Source organism: Hyalella azteca, unplaced genomic scaffold, assembly GCF_000764305.2.
Source record: "Hyalella azteca isolate HAZT.00-mixed unplaced genomic scaffold, Hazt_2.0.2 contig4152, whole genome shotgun sequence".
NCBI lineage: Eukaryota > Metazoa > Arthropoda > Malacostraca > Amphipoda > Hyalellidae > Hyalella > Hyalella azteca.
The window spans coordinates 276,826-292,768 of record NW_025934377.1 but is presented as its reverse complement, the minus strand read 5'-3'; the positions used below and the strand labels follow the sequence as shown (position 1 = coordinate 292,768).

General features: G+C 39.7%; 1 protein-coding gene across 1 annotated transcript in view; it reads left to right on the top strand.

Moving 5' to 3' along the window:
- The first annotated feature begins 1,461 nt into the window (after positions 1 to 1,461).
- LOC108673098 (nucleolin) overlaps positions 1,462 to 15,943 on the top strand; it is a 90,862-nt gene continuing 76,380 nt past the window's right edge. Inside the window, exon 1 of the mRNA XM_047879899.1 lies at positions 1,462 to 1,535. The gene's annotated coding sequence lies outside the window, so the exon portion shown is untranslated. The remainder of the gene's footprint in view (positions 1,536 to 15,943) is intronic.

Here is a 15,943-nt window from a genome sequence, read left to right as displayed (position 1 = left end):
GGGCGTCATACAAAAATTTCTGACCGTATAGCTAGGAGTTAAATTCGAAAAGTGCAGAATAATCCTCGACTGCCCCGCTCTGAACTGCAAAAAGACTTGCAATCAAGTAGGATAAATGTTTGCATGTGTACAATTAGGACAGTTCTTCGAAAAAGTGGATTCCACTCTCGGTCAGCGAGAAAAATCCCTCTCTCGAAGGAAATTCACGAAAATAACCGACGGAACTTTGCTAAATAACACGTGAGTAAACTTCCAAGCTTTTGGGATAAAATATTATGGTCAGATGAAACTGAAGTTGAGTTGTTTGGTCGGAACTAAGTCAGTCGTGACTCGTGTTTGGAGAAAAGAGAACTCTGCGTTTTACCCGCAGAATACCGTCCCAACAATGAAGTTTGTAGGTGGCAGCTAAATGCTTTGGGGATGTTTCTCTTCTGCATGACCTGGGGAATCGGAAATCGTGGAAAAAAGGGAGACGAAATGTATCGGGGCATTCATGAGAGATGTCTCGTGAAGTCAGCAGAAAAATTGCACTTTTTTCGAGGTTGGATATTCTAACAAGAGAATGACCCTAAGTACCAGGCAAAGGCAACTCTTGCATGGTTTCAGGAGAGCGACATGTCCAACTTATTGGAATGGCCAAGCCAATCACCTGATCTCAATCCGATTGGAAATTTGTGTCGGTAAATGAAATTGAGGATGCAGGAGAGAGATTCAAGAAATCTTATCCAATTTAAAGAAATATGCAAGGAAGAGTGGGCTAAAATTTCCATAAGCATATGTTTTAATCTTGCGAAAAAATATGCCACTCGGTTAGAAGCAGTTTTGGCTTCTAAAGGTCATATAACCAATTATTGAGTAAATTTGTTTACTATGTATTGGATACTTTTTGAACCATTCAGTCTATTCAATATGCATCAGCTGAGTACCTCTTTCAGTTACTGGAAAGAATTTCGGATCAAAATTTGAGTTGTAGTCTGCAACGGAATAAATAATATGGTTACTCGTCAAAATAAATTTTTATTCAAAGAAGATATTTGAAGGATAACTACATCTAAATAAACCTCGTATGAAAATGAGTTCTAAAAATTGTATTGTAGGGTATACATCACCGTTATATCCAGTTGAATTCGAAATTAAATAATATTTTATTTATCGAGTTTCCCAGTTGGAAAATGCCATCTATTATGATCCATCTTGATGGCAATTAAATGTTAGCATCAACAAAATTACTTCGTACTGATTCTCGATTCGACTCTAAAATGAACAAAACTGCAAAAGTTATTGGTATAAATTACCTTCTAAGCATCATGTTTTGTAATTGTAAATTATTGAGGATTTTTGTTTCTTCTCCGTATGTTAATTATTTTTTCTCCAACCGTTCTTTACAACCGGACGGCATTTGAATGAATTGTTACAAAGCTCCGTCTCCGTGATCCGCAGTGTTGCTTTAGCCATCGAAGAGTATGGTTCTTACCGTTTGCTCTGCCCTGCGTCTGTAGTGGTGGTTTGACTGAGGAAGTGCAACTGGATTACTGGTAAGATAAAATTTCGTGTTAGCAACTTAGCATTGAATGATGATCAATGATCTCGTGCAATAATGTACAATTTTGATTAGGAGAAATTGTTTCTGTTTTAATAAATGAACTTTTAACAATACTTCTTTATAATTTTCTCAAATTGCTCTGAATTTTCAGCCAAATTTGTCCGTGCCACATACGAAAAGTGTATTATATATTGTGAATTTATGACTTATGAATAGTCGCTTTATACAACAAAAGTATCACAATAAATAATAGTAAGATTGACACGTAAACGAGATAACGTTCGTAGCTCGTTGTTGAGCAAAGCAGTTGCGTTTTGTCATCATGGGTCGTAGTTTGGTGGTTGTTGACGGTATCACCGTAGGCTGATTATCGTAAACTTCCTTCAAAGTAAGATACAACAAATTTTCGAATCGACTTTTCTCTTAGCAGTGTTGACGCTTGAAAATGAAGTTAAATTAACTCAATTTGCTCTAACAATTAATAGAGAGCAGAACAGAACCCAAGTTGTTACCAGGTTTGCCACCGCAAGTTTGGCTGTGCGAAGATTCTTCAGGGAAAATTTCAATGCTATTTTGGTAAGATTTTTGATTGTTGTAACTTAACAATTGACTAGTGAAGTGCGTTTTTCAGAGATACGTAACTTCATTATCATATTTGTAACACATAATCATATCTTCAATGGTCATTAGATTGTGTGAGTTCGAAACTGAATCTTTTTGATTCGTATTTTGTTTTGTCTTAAAAAATCCTGAGTACCTAGTTAACATGGCATGCCGCCGACTTGCGGCATGCAAATCGGGCCGTTTCCACTTTGAGGAAACGGCCCGATTATTGTCGCTCCGATAAACATTCTGTTGCATGTTCAGCAACTAAGTTTAATTATTTTTTTGTGAGTAAATTAAAAGATTATATTTGCGTCACGATTTTGATTGTGTCGCGTCACAATTGTGAACGTGTCACGACTTGATATGCAAGTTTTTATCTTCCGCTCTCGGTGTGCGATTTCTGTGTAAATAAATTACGCAAGCAGATCATCATCTCATCACATTTCATCCCTGAATTTAATGCTAATCTGTTCATCTGCACCGAGATTTGATCTTGCTCATTGTCCTTGCATTAGCGATCAAACAGTAGGATGCTTCGCTGCCCTGCAATAACAGCATCTATGGCGGCCTTTGTCTTGATAGCGCCGCCAATTACAGTTTGTCCTACACATGCATGCCGCGGGCGCTGCGTGCCTCGAGCTTCTTCTGCGTAATTGTCAGTTTGAGTAAAGCAAATTTCACTGCGTATTGATTTATTCATATTATATCTTATTATATATATTACGTATATTATTCAGTTTTCTTTTAATTTATTTTTTTATCTGGTTATATTTATTATGGAAATGGGATTAACTGCATCTAAAATCTTCATCATTGTCTTGTGAATAAAGTCATGTAATAATATAGTTTCGATAATATATGCAATTGGGAGTCATACTTGCGTGCTCGCTATTTGAAATCTACGCTCTGTTTTCGATTAAAACTCCTCAGTTTCGTCACTAACTTTATTACTTCAAACTAGGATACTATCGCGTGGATATGCAAAAAAGGCTGCTTTTGAAATAGTGTTTTACCGCTAGCTATGCAATTAACGACAGAAATTTGTTGGAGATGAGGGCTTCGGACGAGCATTCCGCCCGCTTCCGAGTAGCACAAGAAGTCGACATTCAAGATGCAATGCTGATGTCGTGTCATTAATATGATGTCTTCACCGCCGGAGCCATCAATTAAAAGTAATTTTTCTGGATTTGATCATTACTGAGGCAGTGATGTGTATGCGTAGAAACTACCCTAAGTGTAGTATGTGTTTGTTCTAAATAGAACTATATCAATACGTTCTTGATATGTTTAAATTAGGTATTTTTTCTTTAGAGTTACATTCTTTTTATCTATAATAATACCTGCATGAGAAAAGTCTAAAGAACATACATACCGGAGAATGGTAGTGAGTGTATACGCAGCTCAGCTATTACAAATTGCCTAAAGCATAACGTGTGGCCTGTTGGGATAGAATAAGGATATTAATTTTATTAGAAGTTCGAGTTCCTATGTGTTCATGTTTCTACGGTCAGTCGTCAGTCAGTTGCCGTAACTAGATTCTTCCTTTTCTTTGAGTCATAACAAGTGACAAATAATTTTGTCAATACAATCATAGACTGCAGAAAGTCTGCCAGTAGTGAAAAACTTTTTTTGCTGCATGTATTCGTGTTCTGAAATGAATCCTTCTGTTGTCTAAAAAAATATTGCTTTAATTGCCTCGACGAATGTTTACGTTACAGAACAGAAGTTTGGAACTTGTCTGACAATTAATTGAGACTCCGTTCATCATTGAATCCAATTTGAAATTGAGCTCGGTTGATTTTACTTTCCTGCTTCTGTTATTTGACGAGTTCAAAAGTTAGGATAACTCTGATTTTCAGTTTTCATTGATTAGCACGAATTATTTTAATAACTTACAGCGCTCCCTAGTGTTAACCTGCTTACAAGAGCAAGAAAATGGGAAAAATTCCTATTTAAATACGCGTTAACTATTAAGAGTTTGGCAATGAAGAACGTCCGTGAGGTGGTTTGAGAGGTTTGGTGGTGCTTTCCGTACTGAAGAAGTTTTTCAAAAGAGTTTATATGAAACGTTGATGGAGTTTTTATCTTTTGACTTCCGTACGGACCTGACTTTCAAGTCTTGTTTTGAAGAATAAATTGCTATTTGAATTGAACTTGGGCTATATTATAGTCTTATTTTCTGTAATTAGACATGCAGGTAATTTTTCTTTCTGACCGAAACATCAAGACAATTGTGTTCGTGTTGCAGTATAATACTATTAAATTTTCAAAATAATTTCATTGATTAAAATTCAAATCAAGAATTAAGTTAAGAGCAAAAAAAGTCAAGAAAAAATATTATTTATGATAAAGGGCTGTTCTGGAGCGCATTAATAAACTGAACTAGTCTAGATATAACCTGGAAATCTCTTTTGTTTAAATTATGAACCCAAGACACTGAAAATTTTAAGGCACTTGACGCCGGGTTTACTTGTGTTGTGTGTTGTGTCTTTATTGATCAAAACTTAGCAGTAAATAAAAATCATTGTTACTATGTATTTAGTGCCACGCTCGTATCATTGTGCCCTAGCATACTTCTAGCTGCTTGGTTTGTGATGAGCTCACGTTTGGGTTAAGTCGCTTCATTAAGAAAAAGTTCGACGCCGCGGTATCTTTGGCGATGTGCACATTAAAACTCCTGCCACCAGGCGAGAAAATTCTTAGGATTACCCTCATATCCTGTAGGATAATGAAATCACAGTTGCGGAAAATTACTATATGTTCTCGGCATGAGAAGTAGGATCTTGTTATATAGGAGCCTACAAATGATTTCCAAAGGATAAAGAATTCTATATCGCAAATTTGGCATTTGAGCTTCAAGTAAGGTTAAGCCACGTCTGTTTTTCCTCAAACAAAATATCCGATCAGGGGGGATTTCTGAAGCGTGTCTGTGCTCGTCAGAAGTCCTATGGGATTTCGCCTCATAGAGAGATTGCTCCTGAGCGCCCCACCGCTGAGCTCGGGGTGTCTGACTGCGGGTCTCAGTTGTGGGGTTAAGTTATTATGTAGGTAGGATTCCTTACATTAAGTTATGATGTAGGTAGGATTCCTTACATTAAGTTATGATGTAGGTAGGATTCCTTACATTAAGTTATGATGTAGGTAGGATTCCTTACATTAAGTTATTATGTAGGTAGGATTCTTCACATTAAGTTATTATGTAGGTAGGATTCCTTACATTTCCCTTCTGTATCTCTCTAGTGCGGGTGGCCGACGTCCCGTGTGAGCGACCTCTTGTTCGAGTGTCTTAGTTTCTGTTGCTCTTCTCCTGTCCCTCCTTGTCACCTGTCCCTCCTTGTCACCTGTCCCTCCTTGTCACCTGTCCCTCCTTGTCACCTGTCCCTCCTTGTCACCTGTCCCTCCTTGTCACTTCGCCTTTTTGAGATACTGACGCTGCTTCTTTCGAGCCAGTTTCAGCGGGCTGGATCATTGAGACCTTCCACCCCTTTTGGGTGATGAAAGATTTTTGATTTAAGAAACTTTCAACAATAGAGTCCTCGTTGGTGATGGTCATCTTAACTTTCGGTGCGAGATAGCTAAGTAGGTGAAGCAATAGTAAACATGTGGCAACTTAATTTACTAACTCAAACATAATGTATGTCTCTCAACTTTAGATTCACCGTCGAAGGTCTGTTTTTCTATACCATTTACCCTCATTATACTTACAATAATTAACGCTCGTACTTCACAGCTGCCCTCTCGTCCGCTGGCAGTCGATTAATTGCATGAAGGCCGTAGTATTTCAGAGCGGGGCATTTTCCAGCCCATTGAGTGGACTGGAATGGTTGTTTAGTTTTGGCCAAAGAGCCCGCAGCTTGATGCTGGAATGATTCGAACCTATGCAACTTAGTATCAATTTGCGCAAATTTATTTCAGAAACAAAATTTACCGTCTCTGACAGAATATATGCGCCATTTGCAGGTTCTGGAGCCGAAGACTTGTGTTGCAGACGAAAAATATTTTCAAGAGTTGACTGAATGAGACAATCAGCAATCAAATGACGTAATAACAATCGACGAGTAATAACAAATACTCGCTCAGTTCGTTCTGCAATGAGTTGGATTTTGTTTTCAATGTGTGACACGCAGGTCATTGCTTGGAATTAACTCAAAAATGTTGTGCAACTTTCACGGCTTTTGAAGTGCACCATATAGGAACTCTCGAGTTGATGTTTACTGCCGTCATGAACGCATTATCGGTTAATCGACGCATATTCCTTCCAAATAAATGAATTCAACGAAAATAAAGTACACTGCGCCATAAAAAACTCATTTTCTAATTTTGGCTAGCTAGGAACTTTAGAAAGTTCCTTTACATGATTTTGATTTATTTGATCACTCTAACCTAGAACTTAAACAAGCTCATGACGGTTGAGCATCACGTATTATACGTTGCAGGCATTCGCGTTCATGTCATACATACACACACATCTTGCTCAATTGCTCAATACAGAATTTTCTACTTTATATGTTTCCCACAATTATCTATGAGGTTCATCCTCACATAAACCGCACGAACTGGGAACCATCAGATATGGGTCGCTCGGACCCACAATTGGGATCCAAATGGCTACAAATATAGGCCGTATTCTTCCTCAGTACACTTTGGCCACATTTGTGCGTGCGATGTAAAAGGCTTGCGTTCTTTTTGATTTTTGATATGTGCGTGCGATGGCGCAATTTTTTATTTTATGGATAATTCTTACGTTCACTGCGAGCGCTGGGAATTTTATCGAACATTTTACTAGCGACCAACTGACGCACATCAAAGCGTTGCGGTACACCAAAAATGCTATAGTTTTATCTGTGCATTGAAGTGGTCTCTTGGCCCTGCTGCACAGCTGGCTGAAAAGTGTTATCACATTTGCACGTTGGAAAAGGTGAGGGTCTGCCTTGATATTCTTGAGTAACAATGTTGTTCAATCGGAACACATTGTACAGGAATTAAATTCGTATGAATATACTGTGATTTGCAGTCAATTGTGAGTTACGCATTACAAGTAATATAATGGAATCATTTGGCGATTTGGTCTTTCAAGGGTCACCTGCCCTTCTAGAATATTGCCAGACAATTCACTTTTTTTTTAATTTTTGCTAATTTTTTACTTTGTTGTGACTAGCACAGACCGTGCTATTCATTTAGACCAAATATTTTACAATAATTTATGTCTTATATCGGGATGTATATCTTATAATTCCCGCTCAACGCTTGCCTCATTTTATTCAAAGCGAACTAAAATTGACTTAGTGCTAAGATTTTTCATTTTTCCCGCACTTTCTCTATAATGTTTAGATAACAATAGGCACAGAATAGGCAACGATTGCTAACGCATACAAAGATCAAAGATTTTCAATTGATTTTTGTCGAGAATAATATATCTTCCCATTATACACGACACGCTCAAGCCATCACTCAAGCCAGAGTCTCTTGAGTTAAATTGCCGCAGCCTAATCATCAGGCTCTAATCCCCACGCCCTAATCCCTTCGCCCTAACCCCCATGCCCTAATCCCCACGCCTGAATCCCCACGCCCTAATCCCTACGCCCTAATCCCTACGCCCTAATCCCCACGCCCTAATCCCTACGCCCTAACCCTACGCCCTAATCCCTACGCCCTAATCCCCACGCCCTAATCCCTACGCCTTAATCCCTACGCCCTAATCCCTACGCCCTGTCTCTACGCCCTAATCCCCACGCTCTAATCTCCACGCCCTGATCCCCTCACCCTACCCCACGCCCCAATCACTATGCCCTAATCCCCACGCGCTAATCCCCACGCCCTATTCATCTCGCTCTAATCCCCAGTCCCTAATCCACACGCCCTGATCCCCTCACCCTATCCCCACGCCCCAATACTACGCCCTAATCCCCACGCGCTAATCCCCATGCCCTAATCCCACGCCCTAATTCCCTCGCCCTAATCCCTACTCCCTAAACCCCACGCCATAATCCCCACGCCCTAATCCCCACGCCCGAATCCCCACGCCTTAAACCCTCGCCCCCAAATCCATTCGCCCTAATCCCCGCGCCCCAATCCCTACGTCCTAATCCCTACGCCTTAATCCCCACGCCCTAATCCCTACGCCCTAATCCCTACGCCCTAATCCCTACGCCCGAATCCCTACTTTCTAATCCCTACGCCCTAATCCCTTCGCCCTTATCCCTTTGCCCTAATCCCTTTGCCCTAATCTCACATCTCACTCCCTAATCCACGCGCCCTAATCCCTACGCCCGAATCCCTACTTTCTAATCCCTACGCCCTAATCCCTTTGCCCTTATCCCTTTGCCCTAATCCCTTTGCCCTAATCCCTTTGCCCTAATCTCACTCCCTAATCCACACGTCCTAATCCCCACGCCCGAATCCTTACGCCCTAATCCCACGCCCTAATCCCCACGCCCTAATCCCTACGCCCTAATCCCTACGCTCTAATCCACACGCCCTAATCCCTACGCCTTAATCCCCATGCCCTAATCCCCACGCCCTAATATCCCACGCCCTAATCTCTACGCCCTAATCCCCACGCCCTAATCCCCACGCCCTAATCCCCACGCGCTAATCCCCACGCCCTAATCCCCACGCCCTAATCCCCACGCCCTAATCCCCACGCCCTAATCCCCACGCCCTAATCCCCACGCCCTAATCCCCACGCCCTAATCCCTACTCCCTAGTCCCCACGCCCTAATCCCTACGCCCTAATCCCCACGCCCTAATCCCCACGCTCTAATCCCTACTCCCCAATCCCCACGCCCTAATCCTCACGCCCTAATCCCCACGCCCTAATCCCTATGCCCTAATCCCCACGCCCTAATCCCCACGCCCTAATCCCCACGCCCTAATCCCCACGCCATAATCCCCACGCCCTAATCCCTACTCCCTAATCCCCACGCCCTAATCCCCACGCCCTAATCCCCACGCCCTAATCCCCACGCCCTAATCCCTACTCCCTAATCCCCACGCCCTAATCCCCACGCGCTAATACCGCACTACAAATTAGTCGGCTTGTGCACGGCGCGGAGTGGCCAGCGTGTAGCGCTTGTGTTTGCTGTGAAATTTTTACCGGCGCATGACAGCGGCGAGAGCTACTGCCGTGGCTGACACGTCGCGTCTGTTGAAATATAACGAGAGGCATAACTCACCGACATGCCTAATGAAGCTCGAATACATTGTTTTTACTCATATTCTTAATATGAAGATGCAATTCTGACGACTCCTACTGATGAATTCATTGTTTTTCTAAGGTTTTATTGTTTCTGAAATGCAGGGTGCAGTCATTGGGAATAAAGTTGATAAAACGTTTCAGTACTTTTAGGTAGAATTCATCGTGTTTTTTTGGGATCTAAAGCTCAGCCATTATCTTAGAGTGAGGCGTAGCGACCAGCCGTACATTTTGCGGTGTACGCGTGCGCCGCAGGATTGCAACTTTGGTAAGAGTTCGTTTCGTTTTAGTTCTGAAAGTCTGTATATTACATCAACCCAGAAATAAACATAGTTTCAGGCTTCATAAAAAATTAATACTGTATATTTGCATGAGATATCTTGTGAAGTTTTTCTTCGATTTAAGTGAATGGTCAGCAATAAAAAATGTGTTCCATCTACACGATAACATGTGTTCTGGAAAGTTTCAATTGGGACTGAATGAACAGTGCAGGGCTGATTGTATATGTAAATATATGTAAGGTGGTAGGCCACAAGGTTGAAAATTACGCGAATTCAATACCGCATTCTATAACAAACTAATGTTATAAAATATAATCAAAATTGGTGTTTTGCTAAGTCTTCTTGTGTTTTGAAGATAGTGTGATGAGGAACCTGCGATGGATTAGTATTTCTTGTAGTTTATTGTTATGGATACTGCAGATTTTTTCTACCCGAGTCTTTTGGGACGGTCTTCTCAAAAAGCTCGATGGCAAATTATTCTTTTGAAGGATATCGATGATGGCGGGCAATTGCTCTTCACGCTCATTTCTGGGCCCGGTACACGAAAATGTTTGAGCATTTTTTCCTCAATATTTTGCTTCCCTCGAATGATTTCAAGTAAATTTTTACACCAAGTATTAATTAATACTGTTATAATTTTTTTCCCGATGTACAAAGGTGTCTTTTGCTTTATAATTGCAAGAAAAAACTCATGTAAATAGACAATAACTTCGTCGACAAACTAGCGTCTCTGGTGTCCATTAACGATTATCTGTTCACTAAAAACCTAGTTTCTGTGTCGGCTTATCTCATTTTTTGTTAGAAATTACGTTCATGAATGAATAAAACTTGATTTAGCTCCATTTCAATTCACTGACAATTTATCTGTTCTGCTCGCTCTCAACCTCTGACCGCTCCACTTTCTCGAACGTAGCTGCTTCCATTGAGTTATCAGCTCTGCGCAGGCCAGCTGCGATGTTTGAGCCTATATTATATGCAGCGCTGTATGCAGAGAGCACCGCTGTTGCGACAACCGCTACAGGTTACATGTATAACTACAGAAAAACGTTAAATTGCTTTCATTTACACCTGGAAGTATATCGACACTTAATCCAGATTTAGTACAGTAAATAAAGAATGGTTTGCTCTTTATGATTTAAAGGTTTTATTTACGAGAATGGCCGATCTTCAAATCATCCGTAAATTCTTCTTTAATCAATTATTTTGATTATTTTCTTCAGTAAAAAGAAGCCGATGGAATAACTATATATATGAACCTGAAAATGTTGGAATTTAACTAACTACCTTGTGTTGCTGTAACCTGGTAAATTATAACCGAAGAATTCAAATGCCAACAGTAAATATTGCAGGAATACAAATATTTATTGATATTAAGTTGTGATTATCCATGAATGACTTCGCTTACAAGCGTGCACCCAAATAAACTTTAATGAATACTTTGAAATAAGAATATCAACAAAATAATAATTTAAACTTCCTTCACAATATGTTTTGAATATGACATTTGTATCGTTCATTGCTATTTTTCATGCACCGAGCTCCATTTCAGTATCTGAACCACGATGATGAGCCTAAATTTTCTATCCAGGCTGAAAAGTTTTCCACTGCGCGATCTGATGATTATACTAAATAGAAGCTCAGCTGAAATTTTCATGTTCATTTTGTCGGCGCGTGTCGCGAATTTCCGTTTCCAACAAAAATAAACACGAGTTTCTAGATTCCTGTATAGTAAACACGCATTGCATTCATGTTTGTGAGACGCAGGCTTAAGATCTTTTCCTCGAACTCTGTACGCAAAAACACGAAACAGTAATCCATGTGAACCGTGCTGCAATATCGCTCATAATCCTGTCTTAAAACAAGCTCCTTAATTCTTTCCGCTTTAAATTTTCCATAGATATGAAGCCTTCTTTAATTTCTATATGTTTATATAAATAAAGAAAATTTACTTTTCAGTGTCGCGATGTTTTCTATTGCCACATCGATTGCCACTTTGCGTAGAGGTAATTAAGCATTTCGCTCGCAACTTGTTGATGCTTAGAGTCTGCTTCCATGCGAAGTTTCCGTCTTAACTGCACCGAATCGTGTCCAGTTTATTCTAAAGCCGTCGGAAATGTTTCTGGCGCGCTTTCGTAATTAAATAGCTGAAATGTCGGCGTTTAATTTAAGTTAATTTTAATTAGGCCGAAAATACATTAAAATTATCAAATTTCGTTGGTTAAAATTATGGTCAGACGCAAAGTTTAATCAATTCGTGTGGCTCAGAATTCTCATCAGAATGTTGTATGGACCGTCAACCAAAATGTTGCTGAGGCTGTCAACCAAAATATTGCAGCCTTGCAGGGCTGTCAACCAGAATGTTGCTGGAGCCTTCAACCAGAATGTTTCTGAGGGCGTCAGCATGTTGCTGACAATCGCAATAGTCAGTTGCATAACGATGCAAGCTTGCGTATCATCAAAAGCTGCAGCTAGGATTCGTCTCTATGAAATGCCTACTTAATATGAGATTAAATGCTCAAAACCAAACATTATATAGTTGCTTACCTACTAATTCCTGGCATGATATTTGTAAGAATATGCCTTTAACTTTTACTATTGCAATGTAATTACTACTCGATTAAGTTCATTAATTATGTTTACTCGTTAATGCTGAGAAGTTCTTTAATTAATTGAGTGTGGAGTGAATAATGAATTGATAGTGGAGTGAACGATTAGTTGAGAGTGGAGTGAAAGATAAATTGAGAGTGGAGTGAACGAAATGGAGAATGTGATGAATGATAAATGGAGAGTGTAGTGAGGGATACATGGAGAGTGGAAAAAATTATAAATGGATAGTGGAATGAATTATGAATGGAAAGTTTATTAAATGATAAATGAAGAATGAAGCGAACGATGTATTGAGAGTGGAGTGAAAGAACTTGAGCAAGTAATTTGTAGCGTGGCCGAGGTCGAGGGAAGCCGGAACAATGAAACATTACAATAAACAATATCCTTATAAAGAAATTACCGGTACATGAAAAATAAAAAAAACTATAAGAAAAAGATGGAAATGAAAAATCGAGACAAAAAATTTAATAGAAAGTGATTAAAACTTTCCTTATCTGAAAGAGGAGCAGAAATCAACCGGGATAAATGGTCAATTAGAACACAGATTTGTAGGAAGCCAAGCTATGAACAATGAGGCATTTTCATGAGCCGAGTTTCAATATCGGAAACTCATTTTACGCGCAATTTTTCTTATCTAAATTTCATCAACGAGAAGAAAAAACAGAAAGAGATACTTAAATGTTGTGAGCAAAATCCCTAGATATTAAAATATTTTGTAATAAAGTCAATGATGAAAAGTTTTCAATGTTTTTAATTAAAAGTGAAATATGGAGTACGTGCTGCTTGTGCCTGTTCCGGCCTCCAGCACTCATTGGACTGCCATGCTTATTTGGCCCACAAAGCGATGATCAGCATTACAATTGGAATGACGCGGCCGCAAAGAGTTACTCGTTTACAGTTAAAAACTTTACATTGTATGCGTGAATTTTTTTATTTCATATCAATATCATAGTTCAAATTTAAGAGTATAAAACCATTCTTAATTGCAGGAGCTGCTACCATAAAAATTGCCCCTTAAAAAGTTGAATATTAAATTACCTGCAATATTCGGTGCTAATTATTCTTCTATTCTTATCCATTGCTGTATAATTCGCTGTAGCTATTTATTTATATGGCATTTCAGTCATGGATTTGTCCTCGATGTTTTTGGATTTGTCCATCGACTGGTACGTAGGAAGGTAACTTAACTTAAATTACCGACTCCGATATGAATAGCGGGAAATAGTGCCAAAGGAAAAAGCTATGAAGATTAAAAATAAGTTGAGTTTCAATGAGAACATGTATAGTTTATAATTTTTGCGTCGTGAAAACTGTAGTTATTTCTTTTTTGAATTTCAAGTATTCTCATCACAGATTTAAAGCCTCATTAACTAACATTTTCGTGTGGACATTGTTATGAAATCGACTACTAATGCTACTACGCCATTAGCACGTGACGCTCATACGCTGCCCCAGCAATGTCCCTCGCAGGCAATATCCTCGCCACTAATGCTGCCCAGCAATGTCCCTCACAGGCAATATCCTCGCCACTAATGCTGCCCCAGCAATGTCCCTCACAGGCAATATCCAATTCTCGCCACGCAGCCTCTGGCGAGATGATTAACGCGTCGCAAGATCATCCCTGCAATGCACCAGGCGCGCTGTTCGGTTCCGTGTGTTCACGAGGTGCGTGTTCAACGAACACACGATAGCTTGTACAATGAACACATGAGGTGCGTGTTCAACGAACACACGATAGCTTGTTCAACGAACACACGATAGCTTGTACAATGAACACATGAGGTGCGTGTTCAACGAACACACGAATGCTTGTTCAACGAACACACGAATGCTTGTTCAACGAACACACGAAAGCTTGTTCAACGAACACACGAAAGCTTGTTCAACAAACGCACGATAGCTTGTTCAACGAACACTCGATAGCTTGTTCAACAAACGCACGATAGCTTGTTCAACGAACACACGATAGCTTGTTCAACGAACACTCGATAGCTTGTTCAACGAACACACGAATGCTTGTTCAACGAACACACGAAAACTTGTTCAACGAACACACGAAAGCTTGTTCAATGAACACAAGAATGCTTGTTCAACGAACACACGAAAGTTTGTTCAACGAACACACGATAGCTTGTTCAACGAACACACGAATGCTTGTTCAATGAACACAAGAATGCTTGTTCAACGAACACACGATAGCTTGTTCAACGAACACAAGAATGCTTGTTCAACGAACACAAGATTGCTTGTTCAACGAACACACGAATGCTTGTTCAACGAACACAAGATTGCTTGTTCAACGAACACAAGATTGCTTGTTCAACGAACACACGAATGCTTGTTCAACGAACACACGAATTCTTGTTCAACGAACACACGAAAGCTTGTTCAACGAATATTTATGTTAATATTGAGGTGTATGTTGAACCAGTCGCACTTGTAACAGTCACGAATGCACAAAGCATGGTGCATGTTCAACCAACATGCATCTATAGAGTGAAATTTCGCGGTGCGTGTTCAGATAACATGCATCTTAGTTCATGTTATGATGAAAAATCGTGGTGTATATTAAATGTACTCATCGAAATAATATTTTAATCCAGTGGCTTTTCCTTCTCACAGCCTAGCCCTAAATCTGAATGAAATTTACTCCTGTGTGCTACTTTAGATTTTCGGGAACCACAAGCAACTTGTTGACACTTTGATGCGCCACTGGATCTCGTGTGGGGCAAGACGGCAAGAAATGAAATCAAGTGTCACATTACCTAACCTGAGTTCCTCGTCATTTATTCACTAAACATGCCTTATAGAGTAGCATTGATATTCCTCATCCATTAGATCGACATGCATATAGACCCCCAATTCATTGCATTTCTCCTTTATATTCTAAATTCATTGCCCTCGCTATTTTTTATCATTCATTGCATAATCTCCTTATTCGTCGCTGTGCACCTCTCCATTAATTATTTATTGCTGTCCCCAGACACTCGCACCACAATTAACATGCGTTAGTTTAATTAAAGGAATTTACTTGATATTAAAATGACGAGTCCAGCGCCCTGAAGCTGAGGACGTTAGCGCTGATCCGCCGGTACGTGGCGGCGGCGGGTACAGTGAGCGTTGTTGCCGCGTGCATTTACATTAATCATAGTAAATAGATTAGCATTTCCTGGTATCGGTGTTCGAGGCTCGCAACATTTCTACCTACCGTTGGAATTATATGGCTGTATTAGCGTTGTAGCTGGGGATCAGTACCATGTAGTCATTGTACTGGTCATGAACGTCAGTCTATTGTACTTTGCGTTGTTAATTGGCTAGTAATATAATGTGAACAATGGAAGGATCTGAAATTAATATAGGGTAGGATCAAGAAATGGAGTGACCTCACGTTACAAGATGGCGAAACATTATATAAACTTTAATTACTTCCAACCTCTCACGTCTGATGCTCTCATCAGTCTACCTTCTCTTCACGGTATAAATGCCAGAAAACTTCCCGAAATATATGTGCAAGACTCCATACAATTTTTAATCAATATTCTTCCACAACAAAAGTATTATATATAATTTGAATAGTTTGCAACGAATAAATGAATGAAAAAGTTACCAAAATTATAAATTTACTACTTCTATATGTATTATTCTTAATTATTATGCGGGTTGTCAACGTAATACCATTAAAGCGTCAAAAAATAAACTTGGATGATCAAG